The following is a 13867-nucleotide window of genomic DNA, read 5'->3' as shown; positions in this document are numbered from 1 at the left end:
AAGGAATTCATGTTTCAGCGCAATCCCAGGGGCACGATTCCACAGCACACAGAACTATTCTTAATTCAGCAGACTCAGGTTGGTCCAAATCATCTGGAATTTTAGTTTAAATTTACACTGACATAATTCTGATATATATCGGTGCTGTTTTCAAACCATCCTGCTTTGGTGAGGGGCAGGATAGGTTTCTGTGTAACCAAACAAATCAAGCTGCTTTTGTATCACTCTGAAATTAAGCAGATTTCAGTATTCCAGATTTGGTGCACCCTTGTCTTCTGGTTAACGCTCCAGTTTATAAACCAGAATGGATTTTCAGATCATAGCTAAACCTGTAACGGCTGTTAAGATTCAGATTCAGCTTGCTGTCCTTTGTAAAGGTTAACCTTGTAACTACTACTGACTGAACTAACCTATGGAGATGAAGGGCTTTCGCCCGAAACATCGATTTTACTGCTCCTCGGATGCTGCCTGAACTGCTGTGCTTTTCCAGCACCACTAATCCAGAATCTGGTTTCCAGCATCTGCAGTCATTGTTTTTACCTAACCTATGGAGATGCAATATGTTTGTATGGTGTTAATAGAAACACAGAAAATAGGTGGAGTAGGTGGAGTTGGGCGGCACAGTGGCACAGTGGTTAGCACTGCTACCTCACAGCGCCAGAGACCCAGGTTCGATTCCAGCCTCGGCTGACTGTCTGTGTGGAGTTTGCACATTCTCCCCGTGCCTGCGTGGGTTTCCTCCGGGTGCTCCGGTTTCCTCCCATAGTCCAAAGATGTGCAGGCCAGGTGAATTAGCCATGCTAAATTACCCGTAGTGTTAGGTAAGGGGCAAATGTAGGGGTATGGGTGGGTTTCGCTTTGGCGGGTTGGTGTGGACTTGTTGGGCCGAAGGGCCTGTTTCCACACTGAAAGTAATGTAATTTAGTAATCTATTCAGCCCTTCGAGCCTGCTCTGCTATTCAAGACGATCATGGCTGACCATCCAACTCAGTCCCCGTTCTTGTTTTCTCCACCATACCCTTTGATCCCTTTATCCCTAAGAACTATATCTAACTCCTTGAAAATGTTCAATGTTTTTGGCCCCAACCACATTTTGTGCAGAGAATTCCACAGGCTCGCCATTCTCGGTGAAGATATTTCTTCTCATCTCAATCCTAAATGGCTGTCCCTGCATTCTTAAACTGTGATGCCTGGTTCTGAATCTATCTGCCATTTTAATCGAGGCGTTGAGCAAATGCAGTTGAGTGAACTGCTTTCCAAATTTTCCAATTTGAGCGCCTGCTACAATATCCAACTGAAGTTTAATGGCTGCTGTGGCTTGCTCTGCTCCAGTACATACCCTGAGGTCTTGAGGTACAGAGCACTTCCTATCCTTGAGGTTTGGGTAGTGCCCCTGCCTCTGGGTTCAAGGCCCTCTCCATGGCTCAACAGCAAATCTACATGTGATGGCATCTGGTACAAGTGGGAGTGATTTGTGAAGCACATGGGAACCAGATGAGAACAACACTGGAGGCTCTACTGTCTAAATGCTCTCTCTCTTTCGAAAGAGAGAGGGAGAGAGAATGAACTCACGGTTGTTTAACCTGAGAGTCACCATGCCTCAGGTAAAGGGAAACCCTCATAGTAACCTCAGCTGGCCTGGAAATTGAACCCACACTGTTGGCATCACAAACCAGCTGTTCAGCCAACAAGAATGGGACTAAAGGACAGTGAATCATTGGCCATGGTTCGAACCCAGGCCTTCTGTGTGAGAATCCTAGCAATGAACAAACCACATAATCACATGTAAAGTGCATGTTACCAGAGGGAGTCATCAAATCACCTCAGCTACATTTCTCCAAAGGCTGTCTTTTGACTCTACTATTGTTGATGCTTTGGAATATTTTACATTGCCCTGATAGTGCCGTGATGAACATATCTGAAAAATATCACCAGCAACAGTGCAGCCCTCCATCTGGGTTGAGATACTTCAGGCTAGGGATTTGCGCCTTGGAACTTGAATGTAAACTTTCTGACTAGCTATGAGTGTTCAACATAGAGCCACAGCTGTCACAGTTAAAGTATTTTGACCTGAGCTGTAGATGGAGTAATCCATTAAAACTGTAAAACAAAACTCTGCAGAGTAAAAGTAAACCTTCTAAACACTGCAACATGTTCATTTAGTTGGATTTTCCCTCTCACTCTCCCAGTTTTCTTTCTTTCCTAATGTCTTGCTATACTTTCTCTCAATTATCTCTCTATAGCTCGTAAAACTTACCAAGATTCTCCATCCAACTCTCAAGCTGTTATTTACTTTCATTTCTGGCAGCCTCAGAGGCAATGATTTTAGGGATGACAATAGTGCCTTCCGGGATTCCTTGTAGGTTTAATTTGACATTCATTCCGCTGCCCACTCAGACCGTGTCATCAATGCCACATTCCAACGACTGTATATCCCTCTGGCTGAAGATTGGCAGAGGAATACCATTGTCCTTAGATCCCACTACAAACACCGTCCCTTTCCAACAATTCCTTTCCTGGCCCTCAGGAGCCCCCTGGCCTGGCTCTTCATAGCCTTGGCTACCTGTTCAACTGGAAGCTAAGCTCTAAAACACTTGCCTCTATCTTGTGGTACTGCGTTGCTATCCTATTTACCTCTGTCACAGAACTGATGTGGTGTAGAAGACTATTTGATCCATCATATCTGCACTAGCTCTCTGTCGCCTGTACCCTAGCCTACGCCTAGTCCTAGGCATTCACTGGGGATGTCAGTCATCATCATAGAGTCAATGAATCACAGAGACGTACAGCATGGAAACAGACTGTTCGGTCCAACTCATCCATACTGACCAGACATCTTAATCTGATCTGGTGCCACTTGTCAGCCTTTGGCCCATATACCTCTTAACCCTTAGACCATAAGACCATAAGACATAGGAGTGGAAGTAAGGCCATTCAGCTCATTGAGTCCACTCCGCCATTCAATTATGGCTGATGGGCATTTCAACTCCACTTACCCGCATTCTCCCCTTAATTCCTCGAGACAACAAGAATCTATCAATCTCTGCCTTGAACATTTAGCGTCCCGGCCTCCACTGCACTCCGCAGCAATGAATTCCACAGGCCCACCACCCTCTGGCTGAAGAAATGTCTCCGCATTTCTGTTCTGAATTGACCCCCTCAAATTCTAAGGCTGTGTCCACGGGTCCTAGTCTCCTCTCCTAACGGAAACAATTTCCTAGCGTCCACCCTTTCCAAGCCATGTATTATCTTGTACGTCTCTATTAAGTCTCCCCTTAATCTTCTAAACTCCAATGAATACGATCCCAGGATTCTCAGCCGTTCCTCATATGTTAGACCTACCATTCCAGGGATCATCCATGTGAATCTCCGTTGGACACGTTCCAGTGCCAGTATGTCCTTCCTGAGGTGTGGGGACCAAAACTGGACACAGTACTCCAAATGGGGCCTAACCAGAGCTTTATAAAGTCTCAGTAGCACAACGGTGCTCTTATATTCCAACCCTCTTGAGATAAGAGACAACATTGCATTCGCTTTCTTAATCTCAACCTGCATGTTTAGCTTTAAAGAATTCTCGCCTAGCACTCCCAGATCCCTTTGTACTTTGGCTTTACTAATTTTCTCACCATTTAGAAAGTAGTCTATGCTTTTATTCTTTTTGCCAAAGTGCAAGACCTCGCACTTGCTCACGTTAAATTCCATCAGCCATTTCCTGGACCACTCTCCCAAACTGTCTAGATCCTTCTGTAGCCTCCCCACTTCCTCAGTACTACCTGCCTGTCCACCTAACTTCGCATCATCTGCAAACTTCGCTAGAATGCCCCCAGTCCCCTCATCCAAATCATTAATATTGAATGCGAATAGCTGTGGCCCCAACACTGAACCCTGCGGGACACCGCTCATCACTGGCTGCCATTCTGAAAAAGAACCTTTTATCCCAACTCTCTGCCTTCTGTTAGACAGCCAATTCTCATTCCATTCCAGCAGCTCACTTCGAACACCATGGGCCCTCACCTTGCTCAGCAGCCTACCGTATGACACCTTATCAAAGGCCTTTTGAAAGTCTAGATAGACCACATCTACTGGGTTTCCCTGGTCTAACGTACTTGTCACCTCTTCAAAGAATTCCAACAGGTTTGTCAGACATGACCTCCCCTTACTAAATCCATGTTGACTTGTTCTAATCAGACTCTGCTCTTCCAAGAATTTAGAAACCTCATCCTTAATGATGGATTCTAGAATTTTACCAACAACCGAGGTTAGGCCAATTGGCCTATAATTTTCCATCTTCTGTCTTGATCCTTTCTTGAACATGGGGGTTACAACAGCCATCTTCCAATCATCCGGGACCTTTCCTGACTCCAGTGACTCTTGCAGGATCTCAACCAATGCCTTCGCTATTTCCTCAGCCACCTCTCTCAGAACTCTAGGGTGTATCCCATCGGGGCCAGGAGATTTATCAATTTTAAGACTTTTTAAACTTTTCTAGCACTATCTCTTTTGTAACGGCAACCATACTCAACTCAGCCCCGTGACTCCCTTTAATTGTTGGGATATTACTCATGTCTTCCACTGTGAAGACTGACGCAAAGTACTTGTTAAGTTCTCCTGCTATTTCCTTACCTCCCATCACTAGGCTTCCTGCATCAGTTTGAAGTGGCCCAATGTCTACTTTTGCCTGTCGTTTGTTTCTTATGTACTGAAAGAAACTTTTACTATCATTTCTAATATTACTGGCTAGCCTACCTTCATATTTGATCCTCTTATTTCTTATTACATTGTTTGTTATCCTCTGTTTGTTTTTGTATCCTTCCCAATCCTCTGATTTCCCACTGTTCTTAGCCACTTTATAGGATCTCTCTTTTTCTTTAATATATTTCCGGACTTCCTTTGTCAGCCATAGTTGCCTAATCCCTCCCCGGATAATCTTTCTTTTCCTGGGGATGAACCTCTGTATATTGTCCTCAATTATACCCACAAACTCCTGCCATTTTTGCTCTACTGTCTTCCCGGTTAGCCTCTGTTTCCAGTCTATTTTTGTCAGTTCCTCTCTCATGCCCTCATAATTACCTTTATTTAACTGTAACAACATTACATTCGATTTTGCCTTCTCTCTTTCAAACTCCAGACTGAACTCTACCATATTATGATCGCTACTTCCTAAGGGTTCCCTTACTTTAAGATCTTTTATAGAGTCTGGTTCATTGCAAAGCACTAGGTCCAGAATAGCCTGCTCCCTTGTGGGCTCCATGACAAGCTGTTCCAAAAAGCCATCCTGTAAACATTCCATGAATTCCCTTTCTTTGGATCCACTAGCAACATTATTTACCCAGTCCACCTGCATACTGAAGTCTCCCATGATCAATGTGACCTTGCCTTTCTGACATGCCTTCTTTATTTCCCGGTACATGTTGCGTCCCTGGTCCTGGCCACTGTTAGGAGGTCTATACAAAATTCCAATTATGGTTTTTTTGCCTTTGTGGTTCCTCAATTCCACCCACACAGACTCCACATCATCCGACGCTATGTCATTCAATGTCATAGATTTAATTTTGTTCTTGACTAACAAGGCAATCCCACCCCTTCTGCCCACCTCCCTATCTTTTCGATAAGTTGAAAAACCATGGAGGTTTAACTGCCAGTTCTGACCACCCTGTAACCAAGTCTCTGTGATGCCTACCACATCATAATCATTCACTATTATCTGTGCCATTAGTTCATCTGCTTTGTTATGAATGCTATGAGCATTCAGGTAAAGTGCCTTAATGCTAACTTTCTTATCATTAGAGATATTGGAAGTCATATGATGTCCTAAGTTATCCTTGCTTTTTTCTGCATTCTCAGTCTGCCTCAATTTTAAATCTGCCTGCACACATGCTATCCTGCTGCTTATCTTTCCATTTAACGCCATACTCCCTCTCGCTTTCACTTTCCCTTCCCCCCAACTCAAAAGTTTAAAGTGACCACCCTATTTATCCTCTTTGCTAGAACACTGGTACCTGATCGATTCAGGTGGAGACCGTCCCAACGGTACAGATGCCCCCTGTTCCAAAATTGATGCCAATGCCCCATGAAGTGGAATCCCTCTTTCCCATACCAATCCCTTAGCCAAGTGTTTACTTGCCTAATTTTCTTGTCTCTATGCCAACTGGCACGTGGCTCGGGCAGTAATCCGGAGATTATGACCCTTGAGGACCTGTGCTTCAATTTCCTGCCTAGTGCTTCATAATCCCCAAACAGGTCCTCCGCCCTAGTCTTGCCTATGTTGTTAGTACCAACGTGGACCACAACAACTGGATCCTCCCCCTCCCGCTCCAATATCCTTTCAAGCTGGTCGGAGATGTCCCGCACCCTGGCACCGGGCAGGCAACACACCATGCAAGACTCCCGATCCAGCTTGCAAAGGATACTATCTGTCCCCCTAATTATAGAATCCCCTATAACTACTACTTGTCTATTAACTCCCCCCTCTTGAATGGCCTTCTGCACCATAGTGCCTTGGTCAGTTGGCTCATCCTGTCCAGAGCCCTTTTCCTCATCCGAACAGGGAGCAAGAATCTCGTACCTGTTGGACAAGGTCAAGGGCTGAGGCTCCTCCACTCCTGAACTCAGGTTCCCCCTACCTGCCTCACTTACAGTCACACTCTGATGTGCCTGATCACTAGCTGAATGTGAATTACTTAATCTCCCAGGTGTGACTGCCCCCTGAAACAAAGCGTCCAGGTAACTCTCCCCCTCCCGGATATGCCGCAGTGTTTGAAGCTCAGATTCCAGATCATCAATTCTGATCCGGAGTTCTTCCAGCAACCAACACTTGCTGCAGATGTGGTCACTGCCGTTCACAATGGGATCAGCCAGCTCCCACATCATACAGCTGCAGCACATCACCTGCCCAGCCATCTCTGCTTAGTTAGTTAATTACTTAGTTATTTTGCACAAGTTTGAGTTAGAATACTTTGATACCTCTCTGCTACAGTTTTTCCCTAAAAAAGGAATTAATATATATACACACAAAAAATGAAGTAAATTTTTAACTTCCTATTCATATACCCATCCAGATGCCTTTCAAATGTTGTAATGGTACTAGCCTCCACCACTTCCTCTGGCAGCACATTCCATACACATACTACCTTCTGCATGAAAAAGTTGCCCCTTAGGTGCCTTTTAAATCTTTCTCCACTTACCCTAAACCTATGCCCTCTTGTTGTGGACTCCCCCAGCATGAGGGAATAGATCTTGACTATTTACCCTATCCATGCCCCTCATGATTTAATAAACCTCTCTCAGGTCACCCTTCAGCTTCTGACGCTCCAACGAAAGTAACCCCTGTTTATTCAGCCTGACCCTGCAGTCAAACCTTCCAACCCTGGCAAAACCCTTGTAAATATTTTCTGAAACCTTTCAAGTTGCACACCATATTTCCTATAGCAGAGACATCAAAATTGAACATATTGGTGTTCTTCAGTACTTACATAGTCTGGCCTACACGTAACTCCAAATCCACAGCAGTATGGCTGACTCTGAACTACGTTGTATGGCTGACTCTGAACTACGTCCTGAATGGCTCTAGCAAATCACTCAGTTCCAGGGCAATTAGAGATAAGTAACAAATGCTTGCCAAATTGCTGAAGAAATTTAAAAACTTGATCATTCAAAAGCATACCCGAACAGGACGCTATGGTTCCAAAGTGATGTGGTGTCAAACCTTCTTATTTTTATTTTAAAAATGAAAGGTGTTTTGAAGGGAAGCTGCTCATCACTTTTAGTTCTTTCAGTAGTTGTAATGGTTTTTGCTAAAACTTAATATTTGTAACAAAGAGATATACTTCCTAAAACAGAATCTGATATGTTTCTGCACCAGCTAGATCTACTTATTTTGAGAACATTGTGCTAGAAATTCTTGAAACGCAAATATGTTTGAGTGGAACGTTCATCATGCTTTGCCTTTAAAATACGATCAGTTAAGAGGTTCCCTGTACCTCAAATCCCTACAATGGGAGTTCTGGAAACCTTAATTCCAATACAACGTTGGTGCAGTTTACCAGTTAGCATAATTCTTCAGGTATCATTTTCAGTTTGGCCAAGGTGTGTTACCGTCCCCACAGGAACTCCATACTTTTCCACTTTGGGGAGTGGAGCTGCAGACAGTGATGGTGATTAGGTTCCCTACAGTGTGGAAACAAGCCCTTCAACCCAACAAGTGCACACTGAGCCTCCGAAGAGTAACTCACCCAGACTCATTCTCCTACTCTATATTTGCCCCTGACTAATGCACTAACACTATGGGCAATTTAGCATTGCCAATTCACCTGGCCTGCACGTCTTTAGAATCTGAAAGGAAACCAGAGCACCCGGAGGGAACCCACACAGACACGGGGAGAATGTGCAAACTCCACACAGACAGTTGCCTGATAGGAATCAAACCCAGGTCCCTGGTGCTTTGAGGCAGCAGTGCTAACCACTGAGCCACCATGCCACCCTAGGACTCCAATGTCCTTTCCACCAGGAATCTCTCTCCCTCTTACCGACTGCTAGTGGTGAGCTTTCAAAGGGATTTGCAAGCAGACAATCAACCTCTTTAATCTCCTTCAGCCATCAAGCAGGAATAGGATTCAAACTCAGAGCTTAGAAGGAAGGACATTACCCATGGAGACCTCCTGATCTATAGTTCAGTGGAGAAGAAATGGACTTTGGACATGTTGCTTCAATAAACAGAAATAATCTAACTGAATTCTGCAGCCAATTCCTCTGTGAGAGGGGTAATGTGAAAATTGCATTCAGAAAGAGGAGTGGTTCTTTTGCTCTTGAGAAGTGATCTTGCAATCCTTAATTTTCTATTTGCATTTCAGAACTAATGGCTTGTTCACACTGCTATCATGCTGCACAAAATTCAGCTATTTCCAGTGAACTTCAACACTAAATATTGGAAAAAATATGTTGTACAAATAAACTTGGTTTGAAATGGGGGCTGTGCTTTATTTTAGTTAAGTTAATGACTACCATGAAGATCATCAAAATGGAAGGGTGTGACTGGCAGACAGCCAATCATCTGTTACTAAAGAATAGACAGTTAGTTATAGAGAGTGTCAAGGAAGTCTTATTTCCAGTTTACTTTTAGCTTAAAAGAAAACATGAAATTTATAGGGGAAAATTGCCTTCAGTTTGATTGTACTCTAATAACAGGGTGAAGGATCGGAGTTTTCATAGAAAATTGACTCCAAAACACCAGCTAAAATCCTAGGGATTGGACATAATTCCTTGCAGCGTGGGTTGGTATCTGGGGTTTCGATGTTGTGGCTATTATGGAGACATGGGTAGAACAGGGACAGGACAGGATTGGCTGTTGCAGGTTCCAGAGTTTAAATGTTTTAGTAGGGTCAGAGGTGGGGTAAAAGAGGGGGAGGTGTGTCATTGCTTGTCAAAGATAGTATTACAGCGGTGGAAAGGACGATGGTTGAAGACTCGCCATCTGAGGAAGTTTGGGCTGAGCTTAGAAATAGGAAAGGTGAGGTCACCCTGTTAGAGGAGTTTTCTACAGGCCTCCTAATAGTCCTAGAGACATAGAAGAAAGGTTTGTGGGGATGATTCAGGAGAAGAGTGATAGTAATAGGGTGGTTGTTATGGGGGACTTTAACTTTCCAGATGTTGACTGGGAAAGCTATAGCTCGAGTACGTTAGATGGGTCGGTGTTTGTCCAATGTGTGCAGGAGGGTTTCCTGACACAATATGTAGATAGGCCAACAAGAGGTGAGGTCATACTGGATTTGGTTCTGGGTAACGAACCAGGCCAGGTGTTAGAATTGGAGGTAGGTGAGCACTTTGGGGACAGTGACCACAATTCGGTGACTTTTACACTAGTGATGGAGAGGGATAAGTGTGCACTGCAGGGCAAGAGTTATAGCTGGGGGCAGGGAAATTATGATGCGGTGAGGCACGACTTAGGATGCGTGGCTTGGAAAAGTAGGCTTCAAGGGAAGGGTGCAATCGATATGTGGAGCTTGTTCAAGGAGCAACTATTGAGTGTCCTTGATAAGTATGTACCTGTCAGGCAGGGAGGAAAGGGTCATGTGAGGGAGCCGTGGTTTAATAAGGAATTGGAATCCCTTGTTAAAGGGAAGAGGGCGGCCTATGTAAAGATGAGGCGTGAAGGTTCAATTGGGGCGATTGAGAGTTATAAGGTAGCCAGGAAGGATCTAAAGAGAGAGCTAAGAGCAGCAAGGAGGGGACATGAAAAGTCCTTGGTTGGTAGGATTAGGGAAAATCCAAAGGCTTTCTATAGGTATGTCAGGAATAAAAGAATGACTCGGGTAGGAATAGGTCTAGTCAAGGATAGTAGTGTGAAGTTGCGTGTGGAGGCTGAAGAAATTGGAGAGACACTGAATGAATACTTTTCGTCAGTATTCACTCAGGAACAGGACATTGTTGCTGATGTGAATATTGAGTCTCAATTAATTAGAATGGATGGCTTTGAGGTATGTAGGGAAGAGGTGTTGGAAATTCTGGAAAGGGTGAAAATAGATAAGGCACCTGGGCCTGATGGCATTTATCCTAGGATTCTCTGGGAAGCAAGGGAGGAGATTGCAGAGCCATTGGCCTTGATTTTTATGTCCTTGTTGTCTACAGGAATAGTGCCAAAAGACTGGAGGATAGCAAATGTAGTTCCCTTGTTCAAGAAGGGGAGTAGGGGTAACCCTAGTAACTATAGGCCGGTGAATCTGACTTCAGTTGTGGGCAAAGTCTTAGAGAGAATTGTAAGGGATAGGATTTACGAACATCTGGATAGGAATAATGTGATCAAGGATAGTCAGCATGGTTTTGTGAAGGGCAGGTCGTGCCTCACAAACCTTATTGAATTCTTTGAGAAGGTGACTTAGGAGGTAGACGAGGGTAAAGCGGTAGATGTGGTGTATATGGATTTTAGTAAGGCATTTGGTAAGGTTCCCCATAGTAGGCTACTGCAGAAAATACGGAGGTATGGCATTGAGGGTGAGTTGGAGGTTTGGATTAGGAATTGTCTGGCTGGAAGAAGACAGAGTGTAGTAGTTGATGGTAAAGGCTCATCTTGGAGTGCAGTTACCAGCGGTGTTCCGCAAGGATCTGTTTTGGGACCATTGCTGTTTGTCATTTTCATAAATGACCTGGAGGAGGGGCTAGAAGGTTGGGTGAGCAAGTTTGCAGATGATACGAAAGTCGGTGGAGTTGTTGACAGTGAGGAAGGATGTGGCAGGTTACAGCGGGATATAGATAAGCTGCAGAGCTTGGCAGAAAGGTGGTAAATGGAGTTCAATGTAGGTAAATGTGAAGTGATTCACTTTGGTAAGTGTAACAAGAAGATGGAGTACTGGGCCAATGGTCAGATACTTGGTAGTGTGGATGAGCAGAGGGATCTGGGTGTCCATGTACACAGATGTCTGAAAGTTGCCACCCAGGTAAATAGTGCTGTGAAGAAGGCATATGGCGTACTGGCTTTTATTGGTAGAGGAATTGAGTTCCGGAGTCCTGAGATCATGTTACAGTTGTATAAGACTCTGGTGCAGCCGCATCTGGAGTATTGTGTGCAGTTTTGGTCGCCATACTATAGGAAGGATGTGGAGGCACTGGAACGGGTGCAGAGGAGGTTTACCAGGACGTTGCCTGGTATGGTAGGAAGATCGTATGAGGAAAGGCTGAGGCGCTTGGAGCTGTTTTCATTGGAGAAAAGAAGGTTTAGTGGTGACTTGATAAAGGTGTACAAGATGATTAGGGGTTTAGATAGGGTTGACCATGAGAACCTTTTTCCACGTATGGAGTCAGCTATTACGAGGGGGCATAGCTTTAAATTAAGGGGAGGTAGGTATAGGACAGATGTTAGGGGTAGATTCTTTACTCAGCGAGTCGTGAGTTCATGGAATGCCCTGCCAGTAGCAGTGGTGGACTCTCCCTCTTTATGGGCATTTAAACAGGCATTAGATAGACATATGGAGGATAGTGGGCTTGTGTAGGTTAGGTGGGCTTGGATCGGCACAATATCAAGGGCCAAAGGGCCTGTACTGCGCTGTAGTTTTCTATGTTCTATAATAAAACTGCATTAACCTGCTGCTTCACTGGCCAGGTCCCTCTTGATTGCACACCTCTCTCCATTTGATTCCGAACTCCCTCCTTGCCAGATACGATCTAGGCACTGACAGCCCAGGAGAGGGGCAGTGAGTGCAGAGAATAAGGCCAGAGAGGCAGGCAGTGAAGGGGAGAATGGGGAGTTAGTGAAGGGGTAAATGGGGGGTGAGTGAAGAGGAGAATGGGGACTGAGAGAAGGAGTGAATGGGGAGTAAGCGAAGGAGTGAATGGGGAGTGAGTGAAGAGGAGAATGGAGAGTGAGTGAAGGAGTAAATGGGGAGTGAGTGAAGAGGAGAATAGAGAGTAAGCAAAGGGGTGAATGGGGAGTGAATGAAGAGGAGAATGGAGAGTGAGTGAAGGGGTGAATGGGGACCGAGTGAAGGGGTGAATGGGAAATGAATGAAGGAATGAATGGAGTGTGAGTGAACGGGAGAATGGGGAGTGAGTGAAGGGATGAATAGGGAGTGAGCGAAGGGATGAATGGGGGTGATTGAAGGGGAGAATGGGAAATGAATGAAGGAATGAATGGGGAGTGAGTGAAGGGGAGAATGGGATGTTAGTGAAGGGGTGAATGGGGTATGAGTGAAGGGGAAAATGGGGAGTGACTGAAGGAGAGAATGGGAAGTGAGTGAAGGGGAGAATGGGAAGTGAGTGAAGAGGTGAATAGGGAGTGAGCAAAGGGGTGAATAGGGAGTGATGAAGGGGTGAATGGGGAGTGAGTGAAGGGGAGAATGGGGAGTGAGTGAAGGGGAGAATGGGGAGTGAGTGAAGGGGAGAATGGGGAGTAAGCGAAGGAGTGAGTAGGGAGTGACTGAAGGGGAGAATGGGAAATGAGTGAAGGAATGAATGGGGAGTGAGAGAAGGGGAAAATGGGGAGTGACTGAAGGGGAGAATGGGGAGTGAGTGAAGGGGAGAAAGGGGAGTGAGTGAAGAGGTGAATAGGGAGTGAGCGAAGGGGTGAATAGGGAGTGAGTGAAGGGGAGAATGGGGAGTGAGTGAAGGGAAAATGGAGTGAAGGTGAGAATGGAGAGTGAGTGTTGGACAGAGGAACAAACAAGTTAGCCTGGACCCACACTATGGAGGAAGCGTTCTCCTGTGTTCACAAGTCTATGGTTCAATAGTTCGGTAATTGAAAACCCTCTCGGAATCATTTGGGGTTTGTTAACCGTTCCACTGACTACCCTACATCATAAAAAAGGGTCAGTTTTACCTGCCTCCCTCAAGTGACAACAAGTCTCTGGGTAGGTGAGTGTTTATTTATTGTGAAGCAGCCATACCTTAATTAAATGAAAAATAACAAAGGACCACAGAAGCTGGAAATCAGAAATACAAACAGATGGTGCTGGAAAATCTCAGCAGGTCTAGCAGCATCAGTGTAGAGAATCTCAGCAGGTCTAGCAGCATCAGTGCAGAAAAGTCCCAACAATTAAAGGGAACCAGGGGGCTGAGTTGAGTATGGTTACCATTACAAAAGAGAAAGTGCTAGAAAAGCTAAAAGATCTTAAAATTGATAAATCTCCTGGCCCCGATGGGATACACCCTAGAGTTCTGAGAGAGGTGACTGAGGAAATAGCGGAGGCATTGGTTGAGATCTTTCAAAAGTCACTGGAGTCAGGGAAAGCCCCGGATGATTGGAAGATCTCTGTTGTAACCCCCTTGTTCAAGAAAGGATCAAGACAAAAGATGGAAAATTATAGGCCAATTAGCCTAACCTCGGTTGTTGGTAAAATTCTAGAATCCATCATGAAGGATGAGGTTTCTAAATTCTTGGAAG

The 13867-nt window shown here is 44.9% G+C and overlaps 1 protein-coding gene across 2 annotated transcripts in view; it reads right to left on the bottom strand.

Annotated features, from left to right (window-relative positions):
- Positions 1–13867, bottom strand: part of LOC132825922 (collagen alpha-1(XXVII) chain-like) — a 593955-nt gene that overhangs the window by 401559 nt on the left and 178529 nt on the right. The window lies entirely within an intron of this gene.

This window comes from Hemiscyllium ocellatum, chromosome 21, assembly GCF_020745735.1.
Source record: "Hemiscyllium ocellatum isolate sHemOce1 chromosome 21, sHemOce1.pat.X.cur, whole genome shotgun sequence".
Classification (NCBI taxonomy): domain Eukaryota; kingdom Metazoa; phylum Chordata; class Chondrichthyes; order Orectolobiformes; family Hemiscylliidae; genus Hemiscyllium; species Hemiscyllium ocellatum.
The sequence above is the reverse complement of the archived record's forward strand: the minus strand, read 5'-3'. Positions and strand labels throughout refer to the sequence as shown.